The following is a 14,771-nucleotide window of genomic DNA, read 5'->3' on the forward strand; positions in this document are numbered from 1 at the left end:
AGTTTTGCTTTAAAAACATCGAGAAGCAATCTTCCTAAGGTCTCTGCACGATTTCGTGGCCCATCACAGAACAGGGTCATCTTTGACTTCCACACCAAGGAAAATGTGGCTTTTGGATTCTTGGATAGAACCTACTGCATGGCCTCTATCTTCATACACCCTTGCTGGGATTTGAAGATAATATGAATCAAGTAGACTTAGTGGAAGTGAGGAGAAGAAACATCCTGAACAAAAAGCACTTGTTCCACTTGGCCAGCTACCTATATTCTCATCAAGGGAGAGTTGGCCACAGTTAATACCACATCAAAGTGCAAACTCCGTACCAGCTTGCACCTTTACTTATTCCTACCTTTAACACACACATTGCATAACATGTATAATTCTTATTCTGGGTATAGTTGGTGGTAGGAAGGTTTTCATACATTTGAGATTCTATTTGGTGAGTATATAGTAACAACATAAGAAATGTGCCATGAGACTACTGTTCAGCAGTTTACAAAGATGGCTACAACAATTCTTGTGATTCTTATGCACATGTTTTTGCTATGTAACTTTGTCACCCTTTCCCATCAAGATATACAGTCTATTTCTTTTTCCGTTTAATTTGGCCCTGTGACTTGCCTAAAACCAACAGAAGGCTGCAGAAGGGACATCATATGACTTCAGAGTCTCAGCAGCAAAAGGCCTTTCAGCTTCTGCTTTCAGGCTGTCATTGCTGTGAGATAGGAAGCCTGGGCTAGCCTCTATGAGAATGAGAGACCACACCTGGTCAACAAGGAGAGCCAACCTGCAGCCATGTGAGTGAGACCATCCAGCCTCAGTTAAGCTGCCAGATGACTGCAGCCAGATAAGTGGCTACAGGCAAGACCAGTAAAAGAACAAACTGGCTGAGCCCAGCCCAAATTGCTAAGGCATAGCAATTTAGGACAAGATAAATTATTGTGTTTTAAATCAGGATTTGTTATGGAGAAATTGATAACTGACAAAGCTCCAAATCCTAACTGAGACGAGAAATTCAACATCTTTTATATTACCATGATACAAACATTATTTTCTTAGTAGTCATCATTAAAGCTTTGTATGTTTAACTGCCCTTCCACTACGGCAACAGCTACAGTGCTGGTGCATTCACATGCATGCATACACATAAAGACACATTCTCCAGTTTCCCAACTAGTTACTCATATACTCTTACAGGCTTTCATTTCTCAATATTGCTATACTTCCAGCTCAGTCCATTTAACTAGCTTCATTCCCATATCTAACTCTTCCTGTCTATGAAGAGTAGCTTACCGTTACTTACTATGTGCCAGGAACTATTTCTGACTATCACTTTATCAGGCAGATAGTTCTCTATCAATAACTACTGAACAGGTGACTTCATCTAGTCAACCATGACATTAAAATCAATTGCAAGATAGAGATAGGAATCAAAGATAAGAGATAAATATGTTACCCTTATTACTTATTTTTAAAACATTTATATTGGAAAATATGATTGAGACACCTACTAACCCACACAAACACAGGAACATTTGGGCAGCCACAGGCCTCCTCCAGTGCCGATTGGTGTGTGAAAAACTCACAGCATGGAGGATTAAAAAATGTATATTCTCTGAAGGCAGATATGCCTTTCCAGATACAAGAAAACAAATGAACCATTAATACTGAGTTCTTTCTCCCAAGCTGACCAATCAGTTATGACAATTCTTCTCCCCTAGCAAGAGTCACTCTTGAGAAGTCACAATTGTAACATTGATGGAGGTTTCCTATACAAACATAAAGACTGGGGAATATGTGTTTCCCCTATAACAAATGGTGACTTTCCATTATGTCTCCAGCCTCAACATCTTTCCTGAGCCTCAGAATTATATGTACACCTGTCTATTCAGTCTTTGCTTGGAAGCCTAACGGGTATTTCAAACTCAACATGTCAAAGAGGATACTCCTCATTTTTTTAAAACTATCTCTTCACTCCTGTTTTGTTTGCTAGGGTTGCCATAACAAAATAAGTCTGGGAAACTTAAACAGCAGAATTTTGTCCTCTCACAGTTCTGGAGGCTGGAAGTCCAAGATCAAGCAGTAGTTTCTCCTGGTATCTCTCTCCTTGGATACCTTCTCACTATGTCCTCACATGGCCTTTTCTTTGCACACACACATCTCTGGTGTCTATCCCTTCTTATAAGGAATCAGTCATATTGAATTACAGACCCACTCTTATGATCTCATTTAACCTTAATTACCTCCTTAAAGGCCCTCTCTCAAAATATAGTCACATTAGAGGTTAGAGCTTCAGTACAGGAATTTTAGGGGTAGGGCACAATTCAGTTCCATACCACCCCTCTCACAATCTTTCCTATTTTAGGAAATGGCACCACCACTGATTAATTTCTTAGGCTAAATTTTAGGAATCATCTAAGATTCCTCTTCCCCTCATACCTCACATCCAGTGCATTAGGAAGTCATGTGTGTTTTACCAATTCCATATCCCACCACCTCCACTATGGACTCCAGGTTTTGCCGTCTTGTTCTGCCTGCTCTACTGTAATAGTCTCCTAAATGTTTATACTGGTTCCTTTCCTGTCCTGCTACAGTCTATTTCTCATACATCCATCAGAGTCAGTCAGATACTGTTGAAAGTAAATCAGATACCATTGCTTCCCTAGTTTGCATTCTCTAGTGACTTCTCATTACACTTAGAATAAAACTCAACTCCAGTTTACAACCCACCTTCATCTACCCTTGCCCACCTCACCATCCTTACTACATATCACTCTTCCCCATCATTCACTCAACTCCAGTCACTTTGGCTGCCTTGACTTTCTTCAAGCATCCAAAGCTGTTTTCAGTGTCACAACCATTGCATGTGTTCATCCTTGTCCGTCTACCTGGAACTCTCTGGATGTGTCTCCCCACTTTTCATTTCACTGATACCTCTGCTCAAATGTAACTTTCTTAATAGAGCTTTCCTAACTCTATTTTAAACACACCTCATGACTTTCAACTCCTTTACCCTCCTTTATTTACTTTCAAAACATTTACAACTGCTTGAAATTGCATTGTATTTTTATTTGATTGTTTATTGTCTAGTCTTCTCCACTAGGTTGTAAACTTCCCGAGGCTTTTTGTTTCTTGCTGTACCTGTAGCACTGAGAAAGGTCCTTGAAACAAAATAAACCCTCAACACATATGCATTGAATGAAAATAATTTATGCAATCTAAATCATTCTGATTTGGAAATTTGATCATGCCACTTCCCGTCTTAAGCTCTCCAATGACTTCTCATTGCTCTGTGGATAGACTCGAAGCATCTAACATGGTATAGAAGACCTTCCTACTTTTCAGTTTTACCTCTAGCTACACCCACCATGCAGCTTGAGCTCCAGCCCTCCCTAACCTTTTTCATGACAAGAACCGTGCCGCTTCATTTTGTAATCGTTGGATTCTAGCACAATATCTGGCACAAAATGGTCACAAAGCAGCTGGCATTAAGTGACAGGAATTATGCTATAAAACAGAGAGTGTACAGAGTCTTCATTTTACATTTCACTAGACGGTTACTATATTGACAAAATGGTGATAATAAAATCAGCCCTAGCTATTTGTCACAGGTACTTTAAAAATCAAATTTATATAAAAAATATTTATAGAGCACCTACTATGTGCTGGGCACTGTCCTATTTGTTGAGGGTACATTAATGATTGAAATAGACAATGATTTCTGCCTTCATGGAATTTATATTCTAGTAGGTAAAAGACTACACACACACACACATACACACACACACACACACACACAGGTAATAAGTTCAATAGAACTAATTTAGAGAAGGAGAGTGAGGAGGGCCTGGTGCAATGCATATGCACATTTTATACTTGGTGGTCAGGAAAGGCCTCATAAAGATGATGACATTTGAATAGAGACTAAAGGGGTTGAGGGAATGAACCATGTAGACATTTGGGGAAAGAATATTCCAGTCAGAGGGAACAATAAATGCAAAAACCCTCAGGCAAGAACATGTCTATAGTGTTCAAGACCATATATTCTGGGCCATAAAATAAATCTCAATAAATTTAAAAGAATTCACACAATATAAAGTGTGCCCTTAGATCACAACAGAATTAAATGAAGCTCAATTTAATAAATAAAAGTAAGTAACAGAAAGCATCTCTGGATAATCCTCAAATATTTGGAAACTAAAAAACACATCTCTGAATACCTCATGAATCACAGGATAAATCAAAGACAATGAATTGAATGAAATTGAAAACAGAAATTACTGAAATTTGTAAGATACATCTAAATTTATGAAACTCAAACACCCATATCAGAAAATAAGAAAGGTTTGAAATTAACAACCTTAGCTTCTGCTTTAAGAAATTAGAAAAAGAAGAGAAAATAAAACCTGACCTAAGGAGAAGAAAGAAAATGATAAAGATTAGAGTGGAAAACGATGAAATAGAAAATAGAAAGTGATAGAGAAAATCAATAAAATTAAAAACTTGTTCTTGAGAAAATCAAACCTGATAAACCTTTCGCAAGACAGATCAGAAAAAGAGAAAGAGAAAACACCAACTACCTACATTAGGAATGTGAGAAGTGACAGTCGAGATTTGACCTGGAAAATAAAAGGAAAATAAAGAAATACTATGAACAACGTTATGCCAATAAACTTGACAACTTTGATGAAAATGTACACATATCTTGAGTAGTATAAGCTATCAACATGGTTTTGACCCACGTCCCCATCTGAATCTCAAGTTCAACTGTAATCTCCAATGTTGGAGGGAGGGCCTGGTGGGAGGTGATTGGATCATGGAGGTGGGTCCTTCATGAGTGGTTTAGCACCATCTTTTTAGTGCTGTTCTTGTGACAGTGAGTTCTCATGAGATCTGGTTGTTTAAAAGTGTGTGGCACCTCACACATCATCCTTTCTTGCTGCTCTGGCCATGTGATCTACCTGCTCCCTCTTCGCCTTCCACCATGATTCTGTTTCCTGAGGCCTCCCCAGAAGCTGAACAGATGCCAGCACCATAACTCCAGTACAGCCCGTCGAACCGTGAGCCAATTAAACCTCTTATTTTATTTATTTTAAAAAATGTTTAATTTATAAATTACCCAGTCTCAGGTATTTCTTTACAGCAATGGGAGGACTGACTAATACAGCTATCATAATGCATTTAAGAAGGAACAGAAGACATTAAATAGCCCTGTACCTATTAAGGAAATTAAGTTTATTTTTTTAAGTTCAATTTATAAAGAAATATATGAATGAAAATACTTTCCACGAAGTAAATTCTAGGCCTGAATTATTTCATCTGTGAATGCTAACAAACACTTAAGCATGATATAATACCCATTCTATGTGAACTCTTCTAGGAAGCTGAAGAGGAGTAAATACTTCCCAACTCATTCCACAAGGCTAGCATTACTCTGATACCAAAAGCAAAGGCATAACTAATGAAAACCATGGACCAATTTCCCCTGTGAGCGCAGATGAAAAATTCTTAGCAAATTTTAACAAGTTGAATGTGAAATATCTAAAAGAAGACCAAGTAGAGTTTATCCCAAGAGTGCAGAGTTGGAGGATAAACAGGGGACACTGTGGCTAGGCTGGAATGAGCCAGGGAAGTGAGATGAGATTTGAGAACTAATGAGAACTAGATCATGTGGGCCAGAGGATTTGTTCCAGATCATCATGACCCTGAACTCAAACAATTAATACTAGTAGTGTGAATTTTAGGCCTGTCTACAGGAGAACAGGGAAAATTGAGGGGCGGGGGGGACTGGTAAATACCACAGAGAGAATTGTCAGCCTCATTGCAAGGACTTGATTTTTAATCTGAGTGAAATATAGGAAAACCATTAAAGAGTTTTGAGTAGAGGAGTGATATCATCATTTTACTGCATTTTAGCAATCTATTTTATTGACAATATATTTTAGTGAAGTGAGACTGGAATCAGGAAGACCAAATAATAATATGTAAGTCAAAGTATTCAGTAAATTAATAAACAATTCACATACCAATAGTTACTCAAATATTGCAATAACTTCATCATTCTTTGTCATAGTTTAGTGTACCATTTCTGACAAGCTGCTTTATGTATACTTACTTTTTTACAGATAACAGTCTTTTGATAAAATACATTTTGCTAGAGAGGACTCTCAGAAGAATGTGGGGAACTCTGCTTGGTTATAGGATGATCACTGAAGCCCAGTGGAATTTTACCCAACCCTTTTATTACACATCCCTCAGTTTTATTGTCAGAAATAAAATGTTATGCTGAATGGTAAGAGCCTAAAATAATACAACATTCCTTTATGCGAGGTACTTGGTCCCAACTTGATTGTGATGCCAGAAATACACAATATTTAACCTTTTTCCAAGGAGCTGGTCTCCCTTGAACCAGCCCCCTGCAGTCATTGTTCTCCTGACTGATGTTATTAGAGATCCTATGCAGGATCTAATTCCTACTCATGCCAGAGCAAGCCAGAAGAAGCTCTACAAATTCCTGGGAGCTACAAAGCAATAGGTACCCAGAGCCTAAAACTATTGGAAATGATGTTTGTCTAAAATGGCCAGAGACAACTTTTATAAGCTTCCAGGAAGTGGAGAACCATAAAAACTGACCAAAAAAAAAAAAAAAAAAAAAAAAGCAAGCCAAAGCACACAAGGTCAAGGGAGCTGAGAATCAAAGACTGTGATCACAGGCAAGGCTGTGGATATGGAGTGCACACGAGAATTCTCTTTCATAAGGGATTGATGATGTGCTTGGGGGGCGGGGTGGCCATTTGCACTGAGTGGTTCAAAAAACGTACAAAGTCCAACCCATGCCTAAGTGAGTGTTGTAGCTCATAGCAATTTAATTTGTTTTGCCACACTTGAAAGTGCAGTATGATAGTGAGAGTATTAGGTGCCTTTGAAGGCGGGCAGGGAAGATTATTTTGGAGGAAGTGAACACCATGTAAAGAATTGTCGACCTCATCCACACTTCAAGTCAATTCTGCTGACATGAAAATGTTTTTCACAGGTCGAGTGTGCGGTTTCCATTTAGCACACAGGCCTTCCACCTGGGAAAGTCCAGCTTGGCAGCAGCATTTCCATCCATCTCACCAAGTTACCTATCCACGGCTGAGTGCTTTTAGCGTGATGTTTCTACAGCTGAGAATTATTCAGAAAACTATGTATGTTCATCTGTACTGAAGCAATAGTGATAGATCAACTACCTCATACACGTCATCTTGAAATCTCAGGAGGAAATTACTGCCTACAGCACACACACACACGACTAGCTTTTAGAGTTTTGAGGTTTCAAAAAGTTCTATTAAATGGCTTCGGAATGTTTGAAATGTACAAAACATTTCCTAGGAATTTTTGTATCAATGTTTTTCCTACAGAAATGTCTGTGAACTAGAATTGTTTTCTTCTATTCTCTGTATATTCATTTGGTAAACATGTATTCAAGTCTATCCTTGATACTCAGCATTCAGATATTTATAACAATGAAAAACTGAAGTCCCTGTGCTCAAGGACTTTGATTTAGTGAGGGATAGAAGTACATGCAAGTAGTTACAATTCAAAAAGGCAAGCTGATCAGAGAAGTACAAATAAAGCACTAGGAGTTAAAGAGAAGGAGGTCACTAACTGCCAGGGTCATTAGAGACCAACAGAGAAAATTATATATGATCTGGATCTTGATGGACTAAAATAAATTTATGATGGGGAGAAGCAGAAAGAGTAACATTTTAGGCAGAAAGAATAAAACCTGGAAGTATATAATAATGCTAAGACTTATATGCTGTATTAGTCCGTTTTCATGCTGCTGATAAAGACATACCAGAGACTGGGAAGAAAAGGAGGTTTAATTGGACTTACAGTTCCACATGGCTGGGAAGGCTTCAGAATCATGGCGGGAAGTGAAAGGCACTTCTTACATGGTGGCAGCAAGAGAAGATGAGGAAGCAGCAAAAGCAGAAACCCCTGATAAACTCATCAGATCTCATGAGACGTATTCACTCTGACGAGAATAGCACAAGAAAGACCAGCTCCCATGATTTAATTACTTCCCGCTGGGTCCACAACACATGAGAATTCTGGGAGATATGATTCAAGTTTAGATTTGGGTGGGGACACAGCCAAACCATATCATAGGCCATACTGAGGAAGTCTGCTTTTGATAGTCTCAATATCAAGCACCTCGCGAGTGCTTAATTTTGACCTGTTCTTTGTGGGTGAAAATGATGGGATCAGTTTATGTTCATGAAACTGATGGTGATAATAATGATTAAAAATAGGATCTTTCTATGGATCTTGGCCAACATGTCCATGTGGCTGTGCTAACCAATTATTTACTATTTTATCAACCTGCTTGCATTTTCCTATTTCTAAACCCCTTAGTATTCTTTGAGAAAGGACTATCATACATCATGACTGTTAGTAGAGCCTAGAAGATTAAAGATTTTCTCCTTTGACGGTCTTAAATATAACAGTTCTTCTGAAATAAATTCATATATTCAACTTAATTCCTGCCAAAATTTCAGACACACACACACACACACACACACACACACACACACACGGCAAAATTGTTATAAAATAAACTTGGAAAATAATAGAGATGAGAAAATTATGAAAACTAGTGCAAATACTAAAATCGAATTAGTACTAACAGATATAACATATTGCAACATGTTACATAGACTCTGAAATAAAAACGATTTGTTACTAGGCTAAAAATAAAACCTGCAGCCCAGAAGTAGAATGTATTACATATAGCACTATAGTTTCATAAAGGAGATACCACTGGTCAATCAGAAACCTGAAGGTTTAGTCAGTAAGTGTTCTATGAGGGATCAGTTAGCAATTTGCAAAGAAAAATTAATTTAGAGTCTCATCTCATTTCATAGGTCAAAATATATTTTAGATAAAGAAGTAAACATTAAAAATGAAACAACAGAAACTAGTAAAAAAAGTGAAATAAATATTTATCAAATGTCTAGATTCAAAAGGACTTAGCCTAGAAATGATAAAAGACTTAAGAGAGAAAAATAAAGATTGAGCCATATACAAATTTAAAACTTTAATATCTAAACTCTAAAAACCATAAGACAAGTATCAAATTTGGAAATGGCTACAGAAAATACTAAAAACATTAATAACTATTGTATTATGAACTTGTATTAACTGACAAAAAAACATAAGAAAAACAGGGGAAAATACAAATAAATACAAAATTAACTAACTACAAAGGGAAATTAAAAATAATTATGGTTTTTTATTATATAACTAATCAACAAACATAAAAAACCTATATTCATTCTCAGTTGTGATGGAAATTCAAAATAAAACAACATTAAGATATAATTGTTTTACTGGCATAAGTAGTATTTTTCTCATTGATAATATTCAATGTAAATGCAAAGACAGTACAGTGTAGAGTTTGTGTTGGATAATTGGCTGGTCATTACTTTTATCTTCTTGATTTTATTTTTTTAAATGTCTTTAATGGTTTTTTTTTACTTTTATAATTGAAAAAAATTAAAAGTGACAAAATATATGTATAGTAATTAAGAAAAATATCTTCTCGAATTGGAGTGAATTTGTAATCCTACACACTGGGCCAACTGGCATCAGAACTTCCACTGACTATTGTTAAAGAATCTGCTCAAAAACAATAAGATTTTTCAGTGAAGAAGGGTTATTTCACTTATCAGGATCTGCTGAGGCAGCAGAACAGAGAAATATCTGTTGTCAATCAGCTCAAAATGCTTAATAACAAAATAGGTGTTATTCAGTCATCACGAGTCAAAGGCAGACTTTTTTATAGAAAAGAACAACTAATGATTGAAACCTGCATATTCAGCAGACATTTACTCCACAGAATTCTAGGCAGCAAGATAAAAAACAAACAAACAAACAAACAAACAAACAAAAAAACCAGCGTTGCTAAATTACTAAAAGCCTAGAGGTGAATCGTGTGTGTGATAAGTGCTTCAGAAAATGTTATCATCTATTTTTCTTGTCTTTGCAGAGAAAGTCCCTGACGTACAATGGTTTGACTTGTGATTTTTCAGCTTTGCCGTGAGTTTAATGGGACATAACCCCATTGTAGATTGAGGAACATCTGTACTTATGAAACACCTCCACCTCTACACAATTTGTTGTTGGTGGTAGCAGTAGTGGGGGCATGTTATGGGGGTGATTCTTGACAGCTCACTGATATCTATATGAAGGGGTGGATAGAATGATAAATGGTAGGTGTGATGTGTTGATGGGACAAAGGGCCAAAAAGTTCAGCAGAGAGGTTGGGAAGAGAAGTGTCATGAAAGGTGACAGAAAGCTCCACATGCCAGCTTATTCCCTGGGCTAAAAACCATTAATGACTTTCCCTCTGTCCTCTCAGCTTGTGTAAAATACCTAAGAAATAAAATCAAGGTTCCTCTTTTGAAATTATTGTGCTAAACTCTTGAGTCAGCAATGCTGTATGAATTTGCATCTCTACTTTTGCAAGAACTATTTATTTAGAGAGCACTATCTTGTGAAGATGTTTTGTGGGATGTATGACCATCAAGATCAAGTCACTGTAATCCTGATGATAACCAGTCAGGGGTATGAAAGTGGGAAGGTTGGCCCCTAGGTGTATTCTGACTGCTCAAATCAGTCCTGTAAAATTGAAACTAACCTACCTGAGCCAGCTCCTATCTACCTGATAGGATACAAAGACGACTCACGGGCCTGTGGGTTCTTACATACAAGCTGCTGTTTTTCCCCTCTACTGATCGTGGGAATTTCCAGCTCAGGAGTTGTGTTGGCATGCTGTCCTGGACAGAGTGAAAGCAGGAGGACCTGGCCACACATGTGCTTAGATACTGCTTTCCTTTGTCCAGTGAGAGGTTGGAAAGGTGCTTACAGAATCACAAAAATAGAAAATAAGAATGAAACTAATTTGAACTTGGTTGTAAGAGGATTTGTCATTTACTATATCCTTCCTGTGTCTAACTCAGAGTTAAAAGAAACCACAACATTTTCCCCCAAACCTGATGAAGACTAAATAAAACACTAAACAAGAAAATAATCAGAACAAATAAGAGTTCATTAAGTGGCTTCATACAAAACAAATAAAAATTGATGGTTTTCCTCTATACTAGCAATAACCAGTTAGAAAACGAATACAGAAATAGCACATTCCCCCCAAAATAGGAGTGGGAATATTGAAAACCTATAAGAAGAAGATTATACTGAGAGAAAGTAAGTAGAAAGATATTTTTATAAAATGGTCACTCCTCCCCCAAATTAATCAATATTTAATTCAATTTAAATCTGATACAAATGTTTTTGGTTTTTTCAAACAAACTGAAGTTGTAACATTAATGTAAAAATTGGTATGGGAGATTGCCTGGAAACTTTTACAAAAAATAAAATTGAGCAAGGTAGAGTTGGGTACTTGCTATGAAGCTCTTAAAACTGTAAAGGTACCATGTTTAGATAATTTTGATGTCACTAAAAGAAGAGTCAAATCAATAGCATTCAGAAAAAGATTCATTTATCTATGGCGACTGGATATATAGCAAAATTAACATGTTCAATTTAGTGGAGTAAATTCAGACTATTTCATAAATGATGTTAAGATTGTTGATCCATCTAGAAGAAAGCAATTTTTTTAAATTTTACTTTAAGTTCTAGGGTACATGTGCACAGCATGCAGGTTTGTTACATATGTACACATGTGCCATGTTGGTGTGCTGCACCCATTAACTCCTCATTTACACTAGGTATATCTCCTAATGCTATCCCTCCCCCCCCCCTCCCACCCCACAACACGCCCTGGTGCATGATGTTCCCCACCCTGTGTCCATGTGTTATTGTTCAATTTACACCTGAGTGAGAAAATGCGGTGTTTGGTTTTCTGTCCTAGTGATAGTTTGCTCAGAATGATGGTTTCCAGCTTCATCCATGTCCCTATAAAGGACAAGAACTCATCCTTTTTTATGGCTGCATAGTATTCCATGGGGTATATGTGCCATATTTTCTTAATCCAGTCTATTATTGATGGATATTTGAGTTAGTTCCAAGTCTTTGCTATTGTGAATAGTGCCACAATAAACATACGTGTGCATGTGTCTTTATAGCAGCATGATTTATAATCCTTTGGGTATATGCCCAGTAATTGGATGGCTGGGTCAAATGGCATTTCTAGTTCTAGATCTTTAAGGAACTGCCACACTGTCTTCCACAATGGTGGAACTAGTTTACAGTCCCACCAACAGTGTAAAAGCATTCCTATTTCTCCACATCCTCTCCAGCACCTGTTGGAGTCTTTAATCCATCTTGAATTGATTTTTGTATAAGGTGTAAGGAAGGGATCCAGTTTCAGCTTTCTACATATGGCTAGCCAGTTTCCCCAGCACCATTTATTGAATAGGGAATCCTTTCCCCATTTCTTGTTTTTGTCAGGTTTGTCAAAGATCAGATGGTTGTAGATATGTGGTATTATTTCCGAGGGCTCTATTCTATTCCATTGTTCTATATCTCTGATTCGGTACCAGTACCATGCTGTTTTGGTTACTGTAGCCTTGTAGTATAGTTTGAAGTCAGGTAGTGTGATGCCTCCAGCTTTGTTCTTTTTGCTTAGGATTGTCTTGGCAATGCTGGCTCTTTTTTGGTTCCATATGAACTTTAAAGTAGCTTTTTCCAGTTCTGTAAAGAAGGTCATTGGTAGCTTGATGGGGATGGCATTGAATCTATAAATTACTTTGGGCAGTATGCCATTTTCACAATATTGATTCTTCCTATCCATGAGCATCGAAAGTTTTTCCATTTCTTTGTGTCCTCTTTTATTTCTCTGAGCAGTGGTTTGTAGTTCTCCTTGAAGAGGTCCTTCACATCCCTTGTAATTTGGATTCCTAGGTATTTTATTCTCTTCAAAGCAATTGTGAATGGGAGTTCACTCATGATTTGGCTCTCTGTTTGTCTGTTATTGGTGTATATGAATGCTTGTGACTTTTGCACATTGATTTTGTATCCTGAGACTTTGCTGAAGTTGCTTATCAACTTAAGGAGATTTTGGGCTGAGACGATGGGGTTTTCTAAATATACAATCATGTCATCTGCAAACAGGGACAATTTGACTTCCTCTTTTCCTAACTGAATACCCTTTATTTCTTTCTCTTGCCTGATTGCCCTAGCCAGAACTTCCAACACTATGTTGAATAGAAGTGGTGAGAGAGGGCATCCTTGCCTTGTGCCAGTTTTCAAAGGGAATGCTTCCAGTTTTTGCCCATTCAATATGATATTGGCTGTGGGTTTGTCATAAATAGCTCTTATTATTTTGAGATACGTCCCATCAATACCTAGTTTATTGAGAGTTTTTAGCATGAAGGGCTGTTGAATTTTGTCGAAGGCCTTTTCTGCATCTATTGAGATAATCATGTGGTTTTTGTCTTTGGTTCTGTTTATGTGATGGTTTACATTTATTGATTTGCATATGTTGAACCAGGCTTGCATCTGAGGGATGAAGCCAACTTGATGGTGGTGGATAAGCTTTTTGATGTGCTGCTGGATTTGGTTTGCCAGTATTTTATCGAGGATTTTTGCATCGATGGTCATCAGGGTTCTTGGTCTAAAATTCTCTTTTTTTGTTGTGTCTCTGCTAGGCTTTGGTATCAGGATGATGTTGGCCTCATAAAATTAATTAGGGAGGATTCCCTCTTTTTCTATTGATTGAAATAGTTTCAGAAGGAATGGAACCAGTTCCTCTTTGTACCTCAGGTAGAATTTGGCTGAGTCCATTTGGTCCTAGACTTTTTTTGGTTGGTAGGCTATTAATTATTGCCTCTGTTTCAGAACCTGTTATTGGTCTATTCAGGGATTCAACTTCTTCCTGGTTTAGTCTTGGGAGGCTGTATGTGTCCAGGAATTTATCCATTTCTTCTAGATTTTCTAGTTTATTTGCATAGAGGTGTTTATAGTATTATCTGATGGTAGTTTGTATTTCTGTGGGATCGGTGGTGATATCCCCTTTATCATTTTTTATTGCACCTATTTGATGAGGAAAGTAAAATTTAATTTCTACATCACAACTAAATAAAAAGTTTCAATTGGGCATGTGTATATGTGTGTGTGTGTTATAATTTGTTTTTTCTTGTATATTGGCTTTTTAAGTAAGTCTATATACATCTAACTCCTTGTTTAATGGAATTTGTATATAACAATAAATTTTGAATGCAAGAATTTATTTAACTATTTTTTGATGGACATCTGAAGTGGTTCCAGTTTTTTAAGGATGCATTCATAAAAGTACAGTTGCTGAAATAAGAAAATCTGAGCATTTAAAATATTACTAGTTGTTGCTATTATATTTGTGGCACAAAATTCTGGAAGGAATTTCTCATTTATTTATTAAGGGGTTATTCTTAGTTGATTCATGGATGTCATAACTTGCTCACTACTGTGCTTGATCAGGATAACAAGCATTAACTTGGCACTTTCTTTGCTCCTGACAGCGAGCAAAGATCAGGATCAGGAGGCATAGGAATGGTGGAGGGGTACAATAGAAACTCCTTACCCTTATGCTCTTTCAAAAAAAAAGTAGGGAAAAGTGCAGATTTATAAGTACTAAATTGGGTGATAGTGCCTATTACATGTGCTTTAAAAGAACCAGAGATTAAAAAAAAAAAGATTTTTACAAGATAAAATTAGGCTATTTTCTGCAACTGTATTCCCCCCAAAATGATTATGACTCCAAATCCATTTGAAACATAATATTTATG

The 14,771-nt window shown here is 37.0% G+C and overlaps 1 long non-coding RNA gene across 1 annotated transcript in view; it reads left to right on the forward strand.

Moving 5' to 3' along the window:
- Positions 1-13,161, forward strand: part of LOC103238671 (uncharacterized) — a 45,236-nt gene extending 32,075 nt beyond the window's left edge. The window contains exon 4 of the long non-coding RNA XR_012094530.1: positions 10,034-13,161. This is a non-coding gene — a long non-coding RNA (uncharacterized lncRNA). The remainder of the gene's footprint in view (positions 1-10,033) is intronic.
- The last annotated feature ends 1,610 nt before the right edge of the window (positions 13,162-14,771 follow it).

Source organism: Chlorocebus sabaeus, chromosome 11 (genome assembly GCF_047675955.1).
Source record: "Chlorocebus sabaeus isolate Y175 chromosome 11, mChlSab1.0.hap1, whole genome shotgun sequence".
Taxonomy (NCBI): Eukaryota; Metazoa; Chordata; class Mammalia; order Primates; family Cercopithecidae; genus Chlorocebus; species Chlorocebus sabaeus.